At 34.6% G+C, this 23,641-nt stretch overlaps 1 protein-coding gene and 1 pseudogene across 1 annotated transcript in view; both read right to left on the reverse strand.

The window, feature by feature from the left end:
* Positions 1–23,641, reverse strand: part of Ndst4 (N-deacetylase and N-sulfotransferase 4) — a 226,577-nt gene that overhangs the window by 174,980 nt on the left and 27,956 nt on the right. The gene's annotated exons all lie outside the window — the stretch shown is intronic.
* LOC113183397 (large ribosomal subunit protein eL21 pseudogene) lies at positions 15,034–15,522 on the reverse strand (annotated as a pseudogene).

The following is a 23,641-nucleotide window of genomic DNA, read 5'->3' on the forward strand; positions in this document are numbered from 1 at the left end:
TTTAGTATTATTAAATCTAAATCTCAGGGAAGAATAGTTTGCACAAACAGAACTTTGGAATCCTTTAGTCTGTAAGTAATTGTTGAAACTCTGGTCTACTGAACAGACTCACAAATATGAAAATTTAGAATAAAAACTGCAATGGTCTTTACTGGAGCAGAGAAAGTAACATTTTAGGAGGAAATATTAAAATATGATAATAATAAAAAATAATCAAAGAAAGAGATAAGAAGATATCATGAAACAAGAAGACTGCTACATGTCTAATTTGTGAAAACAGCAAGTTTCAGGAAAGTGTCACTAGATGAAGTGATATTTAATGTCACTATAATAAGATATGTAAAGGACTAATTGGGAATAGGAATTAGGAAGAACTTGGAGCACTTAGCAAAAACAGTTTTATTACAAAAATGTGGTGGAAGCCAGACGACCTTGGGTGAGTGAGACTTCAGCATCGTATTTGTTATGATCCTCACAGGAAACATGCCAAACTAAAATGAGGATAACCGAAGGAGAATTTAATAAAAGGATGATTTACAAAAATGAGGGCAGGGAATGTAAAACCCACAAAGGGTAATACAGTAGCATAGGGCCCAGAAGCAGGGCTTTGTTACACTTATAAACCTGAGGTCACAAGGAAGGAATGTTTACTAGAACTGGAAGAAGAATAATTCTGCACAGTGAGGGTCACCTGAGAGAGGTAAGAAATTCTTTCAAGATATTTCCAGGGCAGCAAATTCAAGGACAGCAACCCTACAGGGAAGCAGACATCTTTATCTCACTTTCCCTGGGCAATTCTTCTATATGTATTTCCCATTGCCAAAACCTAATTGGAAGTTATCTTACCAGATAGTTCATTGATGTAATTTGTATAGGGCAGTGTGGATCTGTATCACGCATATAAGTTATCCAGCATAAAATACAATGAAAGGCAGTATTAAAATCAAGAATATGTTACTATTTAAGGAAGTGTTAATAAGGAAGAAAATAAAAGAATTAGCTACAACCAGAAAGCAATGTTTGGATAAAGACGGGCTTTTATGGTAGAAAAGCATTGAGCATATTAGTAGGTTATGACCAAGAATCCCATAGAGTAGGCTCAAAACACAGGAGCAAGAGATACATGTTAGTAGAAAAAAATTCCAGAGGAGACAGAGATGGGATTAAGAATACAGTTGAAGAGTTTGTTTTGAACAGGAAAATGGTGCATCCTCCTTTTATATTTTAGAAGAAAACACAAAGATATAATCATATTTAGATATATTTAATGTTTGGGAAATATTATGCTAAGAGATATCATCTATGTGGCCTTTATTTTCTTCATATGATACAAGGAAATAATAAAGTATAATTATGTAATCTTTAAGAAAAATAAATGAGTAGAATCTTAAGTAAATATACTACAAAGCCACAATATTCTTCTCCCACTTTCAGAGTCCTGTGATTATGTTAGAATAGCTTATTTACTTATTTATAACAGTAGACACCACAGATTGTCGTATTAATTTGATTGTGCACATTGGTACACACACACACACACACGCACGGTAAAAGAAAAAGTGATGTCTATATTTGCCAGGTTTCTGTCACTGTGACAAAATACCTGAGAAAATCAACTTAAAGGGAAAAGATTTATTTGGGTTCATTGTTTCAAAGGATTCAACCCATGGTAACTTGGTCTCATCACTATGGGCCTCTGGCAAGACAGAACATCATGATGCAAACTTTGTGGTACTGCAAAGGTATTCATCTCATTGTGACTGAGAAATGAGAGAAAGAGAGAGAAATTGGCTGGAAACAAGGGACAATCTTCAAGGACATGCCACCAGGAACCTACTTCCTCCAATCTGGCCTTACATCTGGAAGTTTCCATTAGCTCCCAATAGAACCATAGGCAAGCACTATGGCTTCTGGGGAACTTTTTAGTTCCAAACTCTAACAGTGTCTTGATGCTTCTTCTTCTTCTTTTTTCCCCGGCTGTAACAGAATTCCTAAGACAAGATGAACAGGTGATCTATGAAAACCAGAATTTTTTTTTTTTTTTTAACACAGTTCTGGATGCTGGACAGCCCATGATAAAGCACCAGGCATCTGGTGAGGACGTCTTTTTTCTGTGAGTTCACATGACAGGAGTGAAAAACTGAGCTCACAAGCCCTTTTTACCCTCTTCCATTAGTCCCACCTCTCCCCAAAGTCACATTGGGGATTAAGTTTCCAAGACATGAATTTTAGGGGACTGTTATAGTTTGGATATGAGGTGTCCCCCAAAGCTCCTGCTAATGCAGGAATATTCAGAGGGGAAATGATTAGATTATAAGAACCATAACCTAAACTGTCAGTTTGAATGAACTGAATGGGCAGTAACTGGGGGCAGAGAGGCTGTGGCTGGAAGAAGGGGGTCACTAGGGCTGTGTCCTTGAAGGTTTCATCTTCCCTGTGGCCCTTTCCCCTGCCTCCTGCTTTCCTCTCCCCCAGGCCCATTTTCCATGATAAACTGCCTCATCTTGGGATCAGGGCAATGGAGTAGGCCATCAGTGACTGAGACCTCTGAAACTGTGAGCCTCAAACAAACATTTCCTGCTCTAAATTGTTCTTGTTGGGGATTTTGGCCCCAGTGATGTAAATGCTGACTAAAACAGAAGCTGGTACCAAGAAATGGGACATTTTCATGACTAACCTGACCATGTGGTTCCAAAGCCTTGGGTGCTGGTTTGCAGGAAGAATTTTGAAGTTTAGAGATGCTAGCTGGAAACACTTTGCCTACTGTAAGCAGAGTTTAATGGGTGATTCTGATGGGAACTATTGGAATGCTAATAGAAATGGAGATTGTGCTCTTGAGGGAAATGAGAGCTCTTTCGGAACTGGCAGCCACCATATTATATTTCAGCAAAGAACTTGCCTACATTTTTCCCATTTTTTGAGACTGTGTGTGAGGTTGCATTTAAAAGTAACGAATAAATTATCTGGTGGAGGAAATTTCAAGATAGCACAGTATTCTCTCAGTGGCATGGACATAGCTGGTAGTTTTTAGTCAAGAAATGAGATCAGAAAGCAGAGCTAAAGTGTTTTAAAAACTTGTGTTTTGGCCAGAAAAGTGAATGTGTATTTGTTGAAGGGATTACAGACCCCTAAAGAGATGCTAACTACTTTGCCTAGTGACAATAAGAAAGATGCCCGGAGAACATCACAGGAATTTGGGAGACTACACCCACCACAGGCTCCAGAAGAAAAAATTCTAAAAAAAAGATGACTGGGGAGGTGCTCTGCTTAGCTGCCTAAAATGTTATTTCACCATGATGAGCCATGAAGGCACCCGGGACAATATGAGAAACTGATGTGACTCCATTTTTGAGAAGCCAGCCTCTACCTCAGAGCAAAGCCTGTCCAAGGAAGGGGGCCTGACCCTTGTCCTTGGAAAAACCCACAGAGCACTCGTAAGCACATACCCACCCTGCAGAGTTGTTTGTCTGCAAATAACAGGAGAGATCTGTGGCGCCAGGTGTCCCTGACTCAGGCTAGGTGAGGACCCACAGCAACCCCCTAGCAACCACCAATCAGCATGAGACAGGGAAAATACTGGGGATGCCAGATGACCCCCAGTATTTTATGGTGGTTGGTAACATGTTGGGAAAACATGTAGTTTAGCATATACACCCCTCGTGGCCTAAATCAATCAGTTCAAAGTAATTCCCCTCTTGTACTAACCAATCACCTTTACCCAACTTGTTCCCGCCAGTGATTGTGCTAATCAATGTTAAGAGGTGTTGTTTGACTTCCCCGCGGTGTGGAATGATTTGCTGTGTGATGTTGTGACACATAGAAAGTACCCCCCAAACCTATAAAATCTCACTGGACAAATGACAGGGACTCACTCCCTGGGACCGCTGAGTCGGGAACAGTTGTGAGTCCAGGCTTGAGCTTGCAATAAAGACTCTTGTGTGATTGCATCGGATTCGGCTCCTGAAGGTCTACTGGGGTCCCACGAATCTGGCATTACAAATGCAGTCATGTTTCCAGGGGGCCCAACTCTTGTGCAATCTGGCAGCAGACGTTGGCTTTATCCACGTGGTACTGGTTTTGCAAGAATACAGGATGCTAAAGTTAAGGGGTCATGGAGGCTTCCACCAAGAATTCAAAGGAAGGCCTGTGATGTCAAGCAAAGTGGAACAGGATTAGAATCCCTGTGGGCTGCCTCTGAGAGGGCAATGTGAGAACCTGCAAAGGTGAAGCTGAAGCTGGAATGGAAACCCAGGGAATTAAGAGATGACAGTTACCTGTACTATCTGTAGAGAAAAGCTCCTCACTGTGCGGAGGTCAAAGCCAAAGGCAAGACCGTGCACCCTGAAACCAACAAGGGCAAAGGGGCAGAACTGACTAAGCCCTTTGAAGAACATATCTCACAGCTATGTCCTAGATACTGTATGTGGGGTTAGGGGAACTGTTTGCACTGCTGGGTTTCAATCTTGCTTTGGCCCCCTCCATCTTGTCTTTGCTCCTATTACTCCATTTCAGAATGGAAATATTTACTCTGTGCCATGGTATGTTGGATATATGTAATGTGCTTTTGACTTTTATAGAGACTCACAGCCAATATTTTGCCTTGAATCTTACAGAATTCTGGGACTTAGGCAATGCTAAAACTGTTGGGACTGTAGAACACTTGGAGATGGACTAAATGCATTTTGCATTGTGAAATTAATGTGAAGTTTTGCAGGTCAGGGACAGAATCTTATGATTTGGATATGAGGTGGTCCCCAAAGCTCCTGTTAATGAAGGAATATTTCAAGAGAAAATGATCAGCTTGTAAGAGCCATAATATAATCAGTCACTTTAGTTTCAGTGAATTGACTGGGTGATAACTATAGGCAGGTGGGGTGTGGCTGAAGAAGGTGGGTCACTGGGAGCAAGCTCTGAATCAGATCGTCTTCCCTGGAGTCTCTTCTCCCACCTCCTTCCTTGCTGCAGTGAGGGAAGTGGCTTTCCTCTGCAAGGCCCATTCTGCATGATGTGCTGCCTCGCCTTAGGCCCAGAGCACTGGAGTTGGCCACCATGAACTGAGACCTTGGAAACTATGAACCCCAAATAAACTTTTTCTGTTCTAAGTTGATCTTGTCAGGTATTTAGGTCACAGCAAAGCAAAAGCTGAGTAAAACAGAGACACATTCAGATAGCAGCAAGACTAAAAATTAACTATGACTAAAAATCTCTATGACACATATCATAAAAGGTAGAAAGATATTAAGAGATGGTTTAGAAAAGCAAGGTGGGAAAAAGACTTTAAGTCAGAGAGTAGGTGGATGGAATCTCTCACTGAGATCGAGGGCTCTAAATGCAGGCAGTAGGAGAGAGGAGATGAACGTAGTAGAATTCATATTCTAAGAGAACTGAGAGCTTAAGGTAATGGTTCTTGAACATATTTAAGAATAAGAATAACCAGGAAGGCTAAACATGCACATTTAAAACCCATTTAATTTAGAATTGGGAAACTGTTATCTTCCAATGTAATTCTAAAGAGGCTGGTCCAGGTTCTACTTTGAAGTTGACTTGTAAGTCGGTGTCTAGGGTAAAAATGGGAATTGGGATAGGGGAAAACTGTGAGAGAAATTAAAGTTCTGTGGTATGATTTGGAATTTTAGGCGACAAAGAAATAGGTGGAGGTCCATGTGGCCAATCAGACAGATGCTCAAATTAGGAATGGGAACAACCAAATGTGCATAGTAAAAGACCAGTAATATTTGGAGCAGCAGTAAGCAATTAGAAGAATGCTGAATTTACCTATTGGGCTGGATACATTTAGTTATAGAAAGGTCTATAGAGAAAATGGTGTCCCTTAGAGATTCAGTTTTCAACAAAGGCAAGTTAAGGGAAAGGCATTCCGTGGAAAGGTTGAAAGTGTAGGAAAGTTAGTTCACAAATGAACATTGCAAGAAATGTAGTGGAAAATCTGTAGTTGGGAGTGGAGAATGATTTTGTGATAAACCAGGGATAAAAGAGCACAAAGTATGCTTAATTTTTTTCTCTTAAAAATAACTGAAAAAATACATTTTACCTTATTGTATTTGTTTTTGTTATTACTGCTTTATTTTATGCAATGAAAAGAGACAATAATGTAGCTATATTTTTGTGTGAAAATTCAATACCAGAATACTGAAGACAAGTACTTTGAATACTTACATATGGAGAGAAAAAAATGGAAGTGACACATTTGTAGACATCCATTAGGAATTACTGGTCAGCCAGAAAATATCAGGAACATTTTCCTAACACAAATTATAATATTAAAGTACAAAATATGATGTGATCAGAATCATAAGTTTTATTCTGTTAATGCTGAACATCTAATAAATTCTTAATGGTATTTTCAGATGATGGTCTTACACAGAAGAAGAAGTGACAAAAGAAACGGGGTAGTTTGAGTTTATGCTGACCTACACAAAAATACTTACTTTCAATGTCAGTTAGTCAGAAACTATAGGTCACAGTATCCTGCATTATGGAATAAAGAAGGAAGGAAATTCAAGCAGGCAAGTCAGACTCTGGGAAAAACACTAAAATTGGAACATTTTATTTTTATCCCATGGTCAGGGATTCTGGCCAAAACATCAATTCAAAAAGGTAAGAAGGTGATAAAATAGAATTCTATTCATACAGTTGAAAGTAATCACATCAGCATTTTTAAAGAGAGGTACATAAATAAATAAATTTAGTTGTTTGGAAAGATCTCAATATTTTAAAAATGGGTGTAAGAGAAAATGAATAATATGTCATTAGGTATGAATATAAAACCAGGTCATGTTTCTGTAAGAACAATGCTACATGAGGTAAATAGTAGGTTTCATGTTTTCACTTAGAAAGGGTGGGTAATTCAGAAAAGAGCTACAAGAATATTAAGAAAGCATGATATCATATCCTGTAAGGGCTGGTTAAACAACTGCAGCCAATGTGACCAGCTTAATTAATCCTTTCTCTTACAATGTCTTCATCCCATCTCTGATGTATCCTGCTTTCTAGTATCTCCTTAGATTTTTCTCTTTCAGTTTACAACCTAGAAATAAGAAAGGGCCTAATGGTCCACCTGTCATCGGACACTCACTCTTTAGAGAATTTTATCCTTTAATGCCTGGAGTCCTCAACAAAACAGAAAATGTTGCATAGCACATTTTGTTATATTTGTTTTCCTAAAGAGGACTTAAGGTTAGGGCTGAAGACCAGGAACATCAGAAATTAACTTTGCTATCTCCAGAAAGCAGAATTAGGAATACTTGTAATAGAAGACTCAAGATAAAATAACGAATGGAGTCCCATCTATTATAAAATGTTGAGCTCCCCATCCTTGGAAATTTTCAAATAGATTTTGAAACTATATAGTGACTTTATAGACTATGTGAATATATATGTAAATATTTATAATGGTCTGGAATTCAACAAAGTTTTTCTTGCTCTAAGGTATGTAATTTGCTTCCCAATCTGCAGGGAAAAATTAATTCTCCAGTTAAAAATCAAAATGCTCACAAGGTACAGTCTGAAAAAAAATGTGAGTAGAAAAGAATAGCATGTATTACACTTATTGTTTTCTTATCTTGCTTCAGATTTAGTTTTTCAGTGAAATTGTGGTTAATCTCCAGTGCTGAATATTTGCTAGACTACTTTCTTGATGTTTTCCTCAACAACTTGCATAATTCTTGCCTCTATAAATACTGTTAATGTTGTAAGCAAATGTTTCCTGTCAATTTGTATTTCCTTGATTACTAGCAAAGTGTTACCTATCTTTTTCAAATCTTTCTGCCATTTATTATAAAATTTAATTTTTTTCATAATATTACCTTTGTCAATTTATACATAGAAGTTTTAAGGATCCTAATGTCAACTAACTTTATTCTTAATGCAAAATTTTGCCATTTTGAATAGATAAATATATCTTTGATTTTGAAAAACTATTTCTTCATCATGTTGATTACAATGTTTTCTTTTGTGTTCTTATTTTTAATATTCAACATTTTAATCTACCTATTATTTGATTCATTGTGTGGAGTAGGAACTCTCTTTTGATTTTTCTTCCCCCAAATCAATTTTTTTAATAATACAGAATTTATTCATCAGTTAGGATTGACATTTGTCATGTATTAAATGATAATACTCATTAGAGAACATAGTGTTGAAAAGCTGCATTAAAAAAAAAAAACTACCTGCAGCAGGTTGTTTCATCAGATTTTTTTTTTGTGTGTGTATAGCATTTGAATAACACTTAAAAAGCATTTAAAAATTATGTTTCATATATAATAAGAAATATAATTTCAAAGCACCAGTTTAGGATTTATTTAAATTAGAAAATAAGATTATTCTCAATATGTTGGTTGATGAATTGCTTAAAAATTTTGACAACTGTGAACAACTTAAAAGCTTAATATTAAATTAATTGTGCTCTGATATTTAAATATTAATTAAATTTTGATCCTGAAGTTGAGACTCAATATTGTGTGCTGCTTTGATATATGGTGAAATAGGAAGGGCCTCCAGTGGCAGAATCAAAAGTGCCCTCGTCACTGTCCTCTAGAGGAGGAGATCCCTACCTCTAAAACCTTCTTATTATAGGGACCTTATTATTGGCACAGTTCCTGCGGATTCTTGAGTGTCAGGTTTCAGTCTCCTGACAATCCATAAAATCACTCACACAATTTCTCCAACAGGAACCAGGGGCACTAGAAAGTCTGATGGTTATCTTTTCACAATTCCTAGTACTTTTTTCTGTTCTTTTGTATTATACTACATGATAATTTCTCCTCCTCCTCCTCCTCCTCCTCCTCCTCCTCCTCCTCCTCCTCCTCCTCCCCCTCCACCACCACCTCCTCCTCCTCTTCCTCCTCCTTCTGCCACTTTCTTCTTATTCTCTTCCTCCTCCTTCTTCTTTCCCACTACCCCTGTTTTTCATGCCTTTATTATTTAAATTATACCACCTTGTTTCTTCCCCAAATATGCACATCAACTGGATTTTTACTCTGCTTTTGAGTGTAAATCTAAAATAAATGGCTCTGTGTGTTTTATAATGTTTTCCTTTCCTCAAACTCTGAGTGAATTTGACCAACAAATTGCAATCCAGCTCTTTGTGTTTGGCTGTACCCACAACCCTCTGGTAGGAATGACTCACTTAGCAATGGGGTGAAGATTAAAATAGTGTTACAATATTATGTAACAATTACTAAATCTTTTCAACATTTTGAATCATATTTGAAGTGTTCAGGTAGTAATATTATATAGAAAAAAAAACTCAGAATTCAAAAGTCTGCTACTTCTAAAAAATGCCCTAATCTGGGATAAAATATAAAAACAATATTTACTTTTCTAAGTTTTATTTCATTTTTAATTGACACAATAATTGTACACGTTTATGGGGTATGGTAGGAAGTTTAGACTTATCCATATGTTGTGTAATTATCAAATTAGGGCAATTAGCATATCCATCAATTGTAACATTTCTCATTTCTCTGTGGTGAGAACATACTCAATGCTTTCTTCTAGCTATTTTGAAACATGAGCTAGCAGTTATAAAACTGCGCAATTTTATTCTCAAACATAGGGAGCATCAATGATCAATGGTTTTAACTTTTAATATTCCCAAATTCTACTACTTTCAGTTGCAGAAAACAGTAAAATTGTAAATCATTATCTTGTCATTTTAGCTACTTGAAGCTTTCATTTGTTTATCATAGAGTTAACATCATCCTGTTAAATGATAGTATTTAAGAACATTCAAATTTGTGGTAGAAATAAGATTGTGTATAACTTAAACAATTAAAGTAACATAAGAAAAAAAATTCAACCGGTAGTAATTTTATGTGAAGAAACAGAACAGAAAACAGTTGCTATGGATTATGAAACCTTAAAGGCTATAGTTGAAGAGATAGACAAAGTCAACATGGTCATAGGTTACAAGCTGGTTCTTCAAGAATAGAACAGAAAGAACACTATGAAAGGCAGGGATTGTATGGACAAGGGGAAGTAGAAATTATACAAGAGGTAAGCAGAAAACAATTGTCATGTATTTTGAAAATAATTTGTAGTCACCACTCAATTTAAATATTAAAATAGATGTCATGCATATTCTTTAAAATACAGTAGCATACTTTTAGCTTTAAGAGAACATAATGAAGGCCTTAATTGGCTGATTTTCATTCTATATTTGTTCCTTCTGAGCTTCTAGTTAAGGAGTAGGAGTATACCACATATGGGTGTATGCATGTGATTATCCAAACATAATGCAAATATATCACTTATATATGACCATAGAAATACCATGTTGATTTATAATTCCCTGCCCAGTGCCTCCTTTGTCAGTTGCATAATAAGTGTGTTAGTGAAAAAAATCTAATCCATTCTATGAAAGTCAATTATAGAATTCTGCTTACAATGGAAAATGTCATTACCAGTAAGGATACAGAAAGATAATGAGAGCATAACTTGGATTTATCTTTTACCACCTTATGCAGGACAAGATAATTGGAACTGTAAGCTTTTGAGTAGTTGTCTTTGGAAACAAAGATTCAAATAAGTGATTAGATTTCTTTCTATGATTATTTATTAAGACATAATAGTCTTAATTAAATAAGAAATTACTAACACTAAATGTTAATTGTGTTTTTATTATAAAAATTTTACTTCTCAAATGAGAACGATATTTTCATCTGCTTAGAAAATTTTCTCTAAGTTGTTTACTATATGATATTTCTTAATATAGCTTTTCCTGTGGCAGATATTGGCAATGCCAGGTGCCTATTATTTTAATATTAAAATATCCCAGGTCATAATATTTTATAGTTATAAATTATTCATGTTTAATATAGTAATTTAGTTGTTAATATATATTTAATATAAAGTTATATTTTATGTAATTTAAGCAAAGTAATTATAAGTATGCATATATATGTTTACTATAATCAAACCAGTATAAATACATGAGGAAGGAAAACTATCAATAGCAAGTAAGTATGATTTATAAAGTATTTTAAAATAAAGAATTTCATGTAGCTATTTTAGTAGACTGATAAAAGAATCTTTCCTAAGGAAATATTTTGCAAAAGAAGGTTAATAACATTTCCAAGGTTACATAATAGACAGATGTCAAAACCAACATTCTACCCTGGGTTTTTGTCTAGTGTGTATCATTTCTAACTTTAGAGAATCAGTATAGACAGCACTTAATAGTATACGAGTAATTTACCTCCTAAGTGCTTGACATCTAAAGATGGTCTTATATGTAAATATGTTAAGATGAAATGGTTTTAGATAGTAAGAAAATTCTCAAACATGACACTGGTATTCAATAGGGAATGCAATTATATGATACCCTTCATAATTGTTTATTTTCATATTGATAATTTTTCATCAGCAATAATATAGGTAAAAGAAAAAGTAAAAGTTAAATAAAATAATAATAGGAAACAACTTTTATATATTATTTCTCTTGATAAACTGTACTGTGTTTTAAGAGAGAAAGGGGAAGATGGGGGAAGAAGAGAAAGAATGTTTGTGTTACAAGAATTTTCATGAGAAGAGGAATAGAATTGTTTGATTAATATCAATAACACTGTGATTTCAGGGCTGCTTCTCCTTTGTAAGGATAGTAGTCATTAATGTTCCTTCCACACGGGAAAATGATAGAGAAGAGAACGTAATCTGTAACAGAAAATCACTAAAATGTAGTGATCCAAGGAAATGCCGTCAAAAGAAGTTAAGTCAAGGTCAATGAAAAAAAAATGTACCAACAGGGATGACAGAGATTATAGATGGATTTATAATTGGAATATGATTACTAATTTGTGTTGTCACACATGAGGTGAATTTTGAATTGTATTCATGACTGCTAATTTGTGGATCAGAATTTGAATCCATAAATCTAAAGCAAACTCTAAAAGATATCATTTTATCTTTTAAGATTTCTTTATGCAGTCCAGCAGTGTGGAATTGTGTTAATTTTTCTTGCTATCCTGTTATGTGTGTGTGCATCTACATCTGTATGTATATGCCTTTCTCTTTGGAATGTTCTCTGTGATCAGAGGCTTTTTTTTAGTGTAACTCTGGGCATAAATTTAGTATCTGGAACACTGTACATGCTTGAAAAATATTTTCAGAATGAATTTTAAAAAATGATTTGAAGAACTCTCTTTAAATAGCTGAAGGCCAAAGTTAGGATCCTCATAATTCTGATCAGTGTCAGTCTGAGTCATCATCATTGATTTAGATATTCAACAACAAAACCGATCAATATCACACCTACTTCAGTAGCCTATGAATACTTTAGAAGAAATAAATTCAGGGTAGGGAGGAATATGTGAAGAGAGCAACTAGAGAAGGAGAGAATGACCTGGTGGAGTAAATAAGTCATCAAATGAAACATCTGAGGTAAGTTCACAGGTGAGTTTTTCTGTGTTAATGTTTTGACTTCAGTTGCATCAGAAGCTGAAATCAGCAAGTGAAGATAAAATCAGAACTCAAAACCTCATGTACCTAAAATAGACTAACATTTAGTGAGTCTAGAATCAAGTAGAGTGGCTGATATGCAACCCCTTTTCAATTGCTATTTGTTGAGTGAATGAAAGAAGTCAAACTGGATTTTCAATTACCATCTCATAGGGGACTGAGAAACTATAAACAGGCAAGGCAGCAATAAATTTTACAAAGTCCAATAACCTTTCCAACTTTCCCATGTTTGTTATTGCCTCGCCTTAGTATCTTTATAGAGTTATTGGCTAGGAAAATCATTACAATTAGATTTGTTCTTAACTATAGAGACAGAGGAAGGCTGGGGAAAAGGGTAAGAATATGGAAAAAGAGAACTCTCCTGGCAAAAGAAGGAGTGATGAATGCCATCAAAGACAGTGAGAAGCCCAAATCTCCCTGATCTTCTGCAGTAAAGGAGAGCCAGGGAAACCCCTGGCTTAACACCCATTCATTAAATCACACATTCAACAAATTAAAATATCCAAGGGACCACACCTCTAATATCAATATTATATTATCATAAATGACTTGTGGTTATTTATTTTCAAACCCTGTTAAGCATGTGTGTTAGCAGGTGATTTTATTTTCCCCTTTAAACATTAAGTTATAAAAAAATTATCCTGACATTCTGGTGGCAACAGTACTCCTTTTTAAAATTCCCATAAATTAACGGTAATTAGTTTAGAGAAACTAAAAATCATGGGTCACATTTAAAATTCAAGTAAGAGAATGAGCACATAAGTGAACACCACAAAATGTGTAGACAGGATCAAAGTTCCCTCAGTAAAAGACTCAGGCAGTTTCAGCATCTGTAGGAAGAGAAATAAGGGAAAGCTTCAGGGGGTGTGAGTCCCCTAGAAAAGAACACCAAGTCACTGAGTGTCAGCCAACTTTACAAGAACTACTGTAGCTGGAAATAATTTTACCTGTATTTCATTTCACAAGTGAGTCAAAGGGATTCACTGTAAAGTTTATAGTGCACAAAGATTTGGGTATATGAATCCTAGAAATAACTGAGAGTTACTACATCCAGAGTGAACAGATTCTACAGGAAGAAAATTTAGTGAGGAAAAAAAACCTGTGAGTAGTAGAATACAAATTCAGCAAGAAGTGAAAAGGGAACAAATGCATTGATTAAAAGTGTGTGTGTGTGTGTGTGTGTGTGTGTCTGTGCATGCATGCACACCTATGTTCATGATTTGACAAGACTCAATTTATAGAAATTACATAAATATGTGCAAATAGAATAACTCATTTATTAGTAGAAATAATATTGATGCTGTCTTACAAAGCTAAATCTAACACATGCTAGTTGTCTCTCTGTATTACTATGGATCACTATCTTCTAGAGGAAAAAAATCAATGTAGAAAAAAGTATGCAATGTGTAATAACACATCCATCCCTCCATATGTAAACATACACCAACATTTGTATAATGTTTTCAGTGACACTGAGAAATATACAAATTGCTTATTTGCCAAATCCCATTATGTTATATGTAACCAATATGTAAATATATACATGTATTTATGTTCTAAAATGTAGAACAATAAGTCAGAAGAAGCAGTTTCGAAAAAGTTACCTATAATGAGATTGATGCAATAAAATGGAAGGCAGAAATAAAAGCAAGCTGTCAATGACTATTCCTGGTTTGTTGGATATTTCTTTAGAAACATACACGTATTTTACATAATTTTTTAGAAATCCATTTTTTTAGAAGGGAGACCAATAGGCTAGAGGAAGGAAATCAAGAGAGGGAAGAGGAGAGGGCATGGGAAAGTATTGGGGAATGAAATCTTTCAAATTATGCTTTCTACAAATACATATATACCAGAGTAAATATCTCTAATATATGTGGTTATCATCTATTGATAAAATTATTATTATTATAGAAGGGAAATATGTAGAATAGAGAAAGCTGATTAGAAGGAGAAAGGGAAAGAGAAGGTACTGATGAATGAGATGGATCAAATTAAGTACATATACAAATATGGCATAATGAATTCCACATAATATAAATCTAAAATATAGAAAAAAATTTAAATAAATAAATTTTTATATTGATTTTTGAGAGCAATCTATAAATATTAAAAAATCAAAATTATAAAGGAACACAAGTGTGTATCCAATTGACATAATCACATATTTACAATCACATAGGAATGGAACATCTAAGGCCTTTGAAACAAAATAACTTCTCTGTACCTACATATGTAACATATAAAACAATAAGAATTAGAATAGAATTTGTGTTCTTACAGTAATCACACTGACATGGTTATTCTAATCAAGTGATGTTGGTATCATGGAGCTTTGACAAATAACTCATGCAAGCTCGTACTTGTCCCTAGTACAACTGAGATCTCTCAGCATGGGAGAAAGGAGATATAAGTGTGAAACACAAAAATAATTGTTCCTGTTTGAGATGAAAGGACCAAGAGTGACACTAATAGTTTTTTTTCAATTAAAAAAAATCATTTTTATAGTACACGGGCCTTTATTTTTTTAATTTTAATTTTAATTTTTTTTTACATTTATTATGTCATGAATTCATAGGGAATAGGCTCCAGCAGTTCAGGCTCCTTTCCATTTGTTTTCACAAAATGTGCTTCTCTGGGGCGGGGAGGCGCAGGCGGGCGCTTCAGCTGAACCCAGGTACCTTTCTCTTTGGCTTCCTTCTTTTTCTGATCATTTTCCTTCACACGTTCCAGGAAGCTGTTTCGGCTCTTAGAGTGCTTAATATGCTCACTACGCACATTAATTCTCTTGCCAAGAATCTTGCCCTTAACTTGCTTATTCACAACAATGCCAACAGCATGCTGGGTAACACTGTAGACTCTCCCAGTTTTGCCATGATAACATTTGTGGGGCATTCCTTTTTGAACAGTACCCATTCCCTCGATGTCTACAATATCACCCTTCTTGTAGATTCGCATGTATGTGGCCAAAGGAATAACTCCATGTTTTCTAAAAGGCCTAGAAAACATATACCGGGTTCCTCTCCTCTTTCCTTATGTGTTCATCATTTTGGCAAATTACTGGAAGATGGCGGTTCCGGTGAAAAAGAAGCAACACTAATATTAATAGTATATTTCACAGGGACCCATGAGCATCCCCTACAGCATAGTTTGTGGCCACGAAATGCCATGCCTTGAAGCAGGAGCCAGGATCCTTACAAAGTAGCCAAATCCAGTCCTAGGCCACAAAATTATAAGATGAACTTGGAACATTTTGTAATTTGTAGTAGAATAAACAGGTTTCTTCTGTTGAAGTCAAAATAATTTGAGCATCAATAATGCCTAAATAATCAATAAATTCTCAATGGATTTAAATATATGACTATTTTTCATTATCTCATAAAGATAATAAACACAAAAGGAAAATAATTGTCCACAGTTGGAGGATGCAAGTCAACCAGAACTGCATTTTGAAAACTAGCCGCTAAAGATAAGTCAGCATTTGTTTCATCTTTTTTAATAAACTATAGCACCGAGTAACCTAATAGTAGAGAAGTTTCTTTTCATAGATTTATTGCAGCTAATGAATGGAGAAAGAATTATGACATAGTTTCACAAACCCTAATGAATTAATGGGTTTAGGCGTTGATCATTAACAGCTGCTAATATCACACAAAGACAGCTGGATCTTACAGAAGCCGACAAGCCCCTTTTGAAGTAATTTTCCTTAAATATTGAACATGAATCTGATTTAATCTCTAGATTCAACTCTCAATTTATAGAAAAGACAAACTATGCTGAAAGAAAAAATATGAGATAAATAACAAATCACTTTTTCATGTTATTATTTTTATTAATTGAAAATAGCATATAAAAAAGATGTAATTATTTTTCAAGCTACCTCAGCCTTCCAGAAGTAATTCCCCAATTCATTGACGAAAAACTCAAACAGGTTTTTAAAATCCTCAGTATTAAATACAAGGGTGATGCAAATCAGTTCAAGGTGATTTCTGGTTAGCTGTGAGCTGACAGGCTAGCTAATGACATTCTCTGGGAAGGATTACCTCTGAATAAAATGGTATCATTGAAATATGAATATAAAGAAAAAAGATTAAATATCTTGTTTTGAAGTTAATCACAAGCTTTGATATCTTTCTCCTTTTCATTCCAAGAATGTTACTGATCATCATAGCCAGAATGTAGTGTACTCCCATTTATTTGTTCTTGACACATCACATTACATACACATGAGATATCTGAGTCCCTGCCTATAGGTTTGAATTTTCTCAACCTTTAAACAGGAAACACTACATCCCTCAGATATTTGTGAAGGCAACTTGAGAATAAAAACCAGGTGTTATTTTTTCTTTCTTATGAAGCAATGGCTTTTTGTGAAAGCACTTATTCCGTCATTTATTCATTCAGTCATCGGTCATTTGACAAGTGTCCATTATATGCCAACTGGAGATAGAATGGTTCACTTATTATTATTTGTTTTTGAACGGCTTTACTCATCATGTGCTGGGCATCTTTAAAACAGGCAGAGCTGTGATTTGAACAGAGACATTAGCTCCAGATTCTATCTATATCAGTGCTTTCCAAACTTTCGCCATTCATGGTAATTTCAATGTCTCAGTAATTTATTTGATGGAATGAAAATACCCAAATAAATGTCTTAGAGTTTCCTTATTATACATTTAGGCCCCCAAACTTAATAATAATAGTGTAGGTGGTGTCTCACAGATGTCTCTGTATTTCTTTTACAATATCTTTCAGATATTGAATAGACCTTGTGGCGCTTCTGCAAGTTTACTGTGTGCCCCAGGATGCCTAGATGCACAGATTGGAAATGAACATCAGCTAGTTTAAGCTCTACACATGCTGCTTGAATATAAAAATAGTTCCTACTCTCAGTCTGAACCCTGACAACAAAGATTCCCAAATGTCCTATCAGTTTTAAAATTTATGTTAAAAATCATAGTTATGAAGATAAAACTTTAAAAAATAAAAACAAAATATTAATAGACACATACTTTAAAGTTTGACTCTCAATCATGGTCATAATTGAAATATTAGTATATGTTTAAGAGTTACAAAAATAAATCCAAGAATCTCTGTTATACAAAAGTGGTATGATAAAGTATACAAGAACATAGGTTTTCAGAGATAGGAGGGCAGAAGTTATGATCCTGAATCAGCCAATGCATACCTAGGTGATTGCAGACAAGCTACATAATGTCTCTTGGTACCTCAGTGCCCTCCTCTGTAAAATGGAGAAAATAACATGCAACTTGAAGCTTGTTATTCTGATCTACATAAGATGCCAAAAATATTTACGGCGGCTTGGCATTGATAATGAGATAAATATTGAATAAATGAAATAACAAAGGGATATAATTAAAAAGTTGACTGCAAAAGCATTATTTGAACAATATAATCAAAATGCTATGGTATTTCAGAGTGGTAGATGTTACTGCTTGAAGGGTCTCAGAATATTATAGAACTGACTTGAGAGTAACTTAAAAGCAGTGACTCAAATATTTTTTAATCATAACTACAGAAAATATTTTATAGGCCTCATTAATACTTTCCATAATTTTAACAAATTCACACTAATAATTTAATGTGTCTGTTTCCTCCTGTTTATGATCTACTAAATTATTTTCATGTTCCATAGTTTGAAAGATACTATTTAAAACATGGGCAGAAATTGAATTGTATCTTTAGCTGCAGAATCAAATAGTAGATAGTTAGGGACTAATCCTTCCAACAGGCTAGATAGGCTGAGAGCCTGCCATTACTACTGCACAAAGATCTGGAATAAATTATGATGGCCTATATGTTTCACATTGTTGCACTCACTAAAGAGAAAATTGATTCCTCAGCAGTCACACCCCCCCACCTCCAAGCACACATAAACAGTAAGCTGAGAAAAAAACAATAAGGAGAAAGCACCTGAAAAGGGAAGGGTATGGTCAAGTGTGTTTACCATTAGGGAAAATGCCCATGTTGTTGTCATGCAGGGATAAAAAGTAAGTCTTGGAGCCAGGCTAAGCAGAGAATGTCTGCTAGAGATTCTACAATTAAACAGAGGCCTAGGATAAAAGATAAATCATTCCAAGTCAATTGGGACTACTCATTCTGGGATAAAACTTAAATTCACTGTGGTGAAAAACAGTCCCAAGTTTTGGAATTACACATTTACATAGATCAATTTCAAAACCAAATGTACCAAACCTATACAGGAAGAGGCCAAATGTACCAAACCTCTTCCTATACAGGAAGAGGATACCATAAATAAAAGCCAGCAAGAAGGAAAAAAAAAAAAAAAACACACAATCAACCAAACAACCCCAAACATCCAACAATAATTACAGATTGAAACCACCATGAATGCCAGATATTGAAGGAGTTATATTAAAACCTCAAGAATATAATTATGTATGAATTAAAGAGATTAAAAAAAGATTGGGTAGATTTCAGAGAAATAGCTTATACAGAAAAGATAGGAAAATATACTAAATCAATAATAGTGGTGATTCACATTGGATTGCAATGGCCAACATTTTATACCCAGGATATGTGGAAGGGTTAAGGTCTGTTAAGGACTAGCAACAATGTGAAACATTTGGGAACATTTTTGGTGTCCTGGTGGGAATACAAAGTGGAATAATCAATTTGTAAAATGATTTTTCATTAATACTGAAGATGATTATGTGCAACTCAAAACTTGTCAATTCTACATCTAGAAAAACTCAAATGATGTCTTATAAGAGCAACTCACATAAATGAGACCACAGGTTTTTACACTCTCAGTGTAAGGGTTGAAGGAACTTAAGTCTATGGGTCATGGGAAATAAACATTACAAAAGAAAGGAAACTAGGAAATTTGCCTAGGTGGTGGAAGAATTTGGGACTTAAGCAAATCTTCATGTAGGTTTTAAGTTCAAAACCATGCTGGCTATTTTATGCAAAAAAAAAAAATACCCTGATCAGGCAATTAAAAAAAAAAACATTCATTTTTGATATCCCTAGGAGACTGATGGCAATAAATGTATACCTTTAGAGGAATTCACTTCAAAAGAGTTCTCTAGTAGTTTCCATAGGCATGATCTATGAAAAGAATGGACAGGCTTTCAGGCATGGAGGCTATACACAGACCCTCTCTCACAAGGGCTATCCTGCTATACTAAATGTGTGACCCTGCAGAAGTAGAGAAACTGACCTTCTTATCACCCTCAGAAGACTCTTTTGCTTGGAGGAGCACTGAGTCAGTTTTACAGAAGAGATGCCTGTACCTCAAATGGGTTTGCTTTCCTTGCTTACAGAGCTTTTGTTTTCTTTTATGTTGTTTTAGTTTAAGGTGGGTAAATAATAGAAAAAGGGCGATAAGATGGGTCTTACCTAGCAGAAGAGAAAACTGATGTGGGAGAGGGAAGGGATGATCATCAGACGTGATTGAAATGGCAAAGGATCAGGGTCATGGACGGTTGTCGTGGATGTGTAGGTCCCCTGCTTTGATCAATTTTGCCAGAAGATGCACAACTGAAGAAGCACTGTTTTTCACTCCACCCCAGCTGTCCCATTGTCTGGAGAGTCACCTACAGTCTAGGACAGACTGGAGCCTCATTATCCAGGCAGTTATCACAAGCTGTCTTCTGTGCCCTCTCGGCATACTCCAGGCCAATGTTTGTGAAGTAATTGAGGAAGTTTCTCATCATAAAAGGCTGAAGCTAGTTTCTAGCTGGGTTTCTTTTCTTCCTTGGCTTTTACCTGTTTTCCATTCTGCTTCCCTATTGCCCTGTTCATAAACACTCGATAAATATCCTGAACAAAAACACTCTTTTAGGATTCTGCTTCTAGTAAACTCAAGCTAAGACAACTTGAAAAGGCAATTGTCCATATCTTTCTTTTCCATATGTCCTTTTTCCTAAAGATCTATGCTTGCCTACATTCTTGGTAGTCCTTCTCTTGCTCATTAAAAGAAAGCCATACCATTTACCTTTCTCGAGTTCTACTGAAGAATATTTTCCCAAGGTGAAAATCCTCCTAGGGTGAATGGGAGAGCGGAAAAATATAACATGATAATATTGATTTCAGGGTAACCTACTCTAGCCATCAATCAAGGCACTATAAACACAGCTGATTTTCATTATTCCATTTATGATGTGTTTGTGTGTTTGAGAGAGAATGAGAGAGATCTGGTTACAAGCAATTACTGCTAAGTCTGTGTTTTATTTTATGCTAGAAAGATTTTTAGTCAGAAATTTGAACAACAAGGCTGTAGTAGAAATGACAATTGTTTATTAAAATATCTTTTATGTGTGATTTGTTTGTCAAAGAATTCACTGCACTTGAATAAGTTCAAATAAGAGTAAATTAAAGATAAAATTAGTATAAAACATTAACTCTTAAAAATATCTGACTTTCTTTGGACTGGGGTTGTAGCTCAATGGTGGAGCACTTTTCTCTCAGGTGTGAGGCACTGGGTTTGATCCTCAGCACCACATAAAAATAAATAAATAAAATAAAGATACCGTGTCCAACTATAACTAAGAAATGTTTTTTAAAAGTATGACTTCCTGTTCACATATTTAAATGTATTTCAGATAATCTTAAAGTCCATCTAAATATACATCTTTAGCTGGAGTTAAAAGCTTAAGCACTTGGTGATATTCATCTGTTACATTTAATTGGCACATTTCCTAAGACATCTGAATTTGCAAGATACAATGGACAAAACTGACTGGAAAAGAATAATATGATGTTTTTAAGAGAAGCTGTAATACTATTGCTGAAATTGTTTTAAATTTAATAATAAGAATAGACTGTATGACAGGAGAAAGATTGAGTTAGTAGATTTGACAGTAAAGAATGTGCATGCTAACTAGGTTTAATGGCAGGCATGTTGAAGAAATTACTTACGCCCCCTTCACAGATAGATACTTATCTCTGTATCTATATCATTATTTACATAACTACAATTTTTTATCATCCTCAAATGATAGTAAAATTAACAATAGTTTTTCTCAATCCTGAGTGTTGTTTAAGTTTAAATTAGGTACCATTCCATGAAACACAAATATGCAAATAAATAGTTATCTGATAAGTGTGGAAAAACCTTTTTGAGATATTTCCTGAAACTCAATGAACAGGCTGTAATGACTGCGTAAGCATCCTACTGTAGAACAAGATGTTATTAATTTTTTGCCTGAAAGAAAATTGTAGAAGCACTTGATAACTTTTTAGCTGGTAGATCTTTAAAGATACATTTTTTTTAAAAAAACAAGACATTGTTACATGGATTTTTTTAACATCTAATTTAGAGGCAGGTAAAAGATAACTTTCATTCCAAATTACTTAATTATGTAAAAAAATAGAATTAACATTTATAAAAAATGATGCTGAACTTGTCCATTTCTAAAATAAGTCAAAGTCATCAATGAGAACATACACTCATTGAAAAAAATCCTTATTCAAATTTCCCATGAGGTTCATTTCAAATACACTATTTTATGTTCACTAATTTAATTTCTTTTCACAGTTTGCAAAATGATTTGAATTTTGATCAAACGCTACACTAGTGATAGTGCCAACTCAGTACAGGCTTGGAAATTTTTAGGAAAAAAGGAAATAGAACTCATTATAAAATCTCAAGTTGGTACTTTTTGCCCTGTGAGAGTATGAACAAAAGATTCCCATACATAAGTCACATTTGATATTTTCTTATGCAGTAAATTGAGTGGAATCAGTTATGGGGGAGAGCAATATAAATTTTTTGAATGTAAAAAAAGGATTTCTTCATGGTCACTGTTTTTCTCTCAATTCGTGATTAAAGTTATTCAATTATTTTTGCTGAAAGCACTTATTAGAACCACTGGACTCAAAACAGAATTTGTTACCTGATATTTAGAGTCAGTACATTCTTTTGAGACCAACATTTTGAAACTATAATTTGCAACCCACAGGTGATTATCCTACAACAGGGTAAAAATTAGGTTGGTATGAAATAGTGTGTACCTTTTGCAAGTTGAAAAAATGTTGTTATGAAAGAGAAAGTGGAAAAAAATAAACCTATTAGATTTTGGGGCCACAGATACCTCCTCTAGTTGATAAAGTGTCGGAAGAAGTGATTAGGAAATTGAAAATATTTTTATTCAAGAACTCAAAACTATACTCCTGCCAGGAAAGACTTTGAGTACATCTAAGGTTACACATAAGCCAATTTTTTTGATAGACCCCTATGTTAGGATACTTGTCTACAATGATCAAGCAGAACGAAGCATCTTTTAACAGTGAAAAGTCACCAATTTACAGTGAATCATCACTGTATGTTTTTTCTTTAATGAATTTGTTGAAATAAAAACTAACTGGGGAGTTAGTTTTAAACAGGGCTCCAGTTTTCTTCTATGAGACAAAGGCAGAAATCAAAGGTATATAGAAGGATTAAACACTTAATGTAGTAATTTGAAAATGAGAACATGTTGATGATGAAAGTGGACAATGAAGTAAAATATATATATATATATATATATATATATATATATATATATATATATATATATATATATAGTTTTTGGAGTACTGGGGGAAAAGCCATAGGTAATGGCTTTAATGTAGGGAAGTTAAAATTAAGGTCATATAAAACATATTATTCTGTAATGTCTTTGTCACATAGAAGCACAAATAATTAGTGGGGCTGTTGGAGGCGTCACTGTGGGACCTCTAACCCATTACTCTCATAGTCTGAAAAATCCTGCCTTAGATAATAAATATACCAATTAGCAAAGAAAATAAACCAACTCCTTTCTAACTGATATGCCTTCATTTTAGTACAATTTATATGACTCTAGTGATTTCATCTCTTATAATAGATATAAGGGATTCTGTTTTTTTTTCTGTCTAGTTATTCAATGACTTTTATGTTTAAAACAAGCCAATTCTGTTTTATTTTATTCTATTTTGTATCTTTTTAGGTGGATTACAATAATTTTAAAAAACTTTCATGTAGTAAAATGCTATTAAAATCTAATTGTATCTTGGTAATGGCTTATGGAACAACCACAAGAAACTGTACTAATTTTAAAAGAAAGTGTGGAAGAAGAAAAGTTTCAAGATTCAAGTGAACTTCAAGCTAATTCGCCAATGTTTGGCAAAGCTACAGTCCAGTTTCTGTACGTAATTTACA

Source organism: Urocitellus parryii, chromosome 10, assembly GCF_045843805.1.
Source record: "Urocitellus parryii isolate mUroPar1 chromosome 10, mUroPar1.hap1, whole genome shotgun sequence".
Lineage (NCBI taxonomy): Eukaryota > Metazoa > Chordata > Mammalia > Rodentia > Sciuridae > Urocitellus > Urocitellus parryii.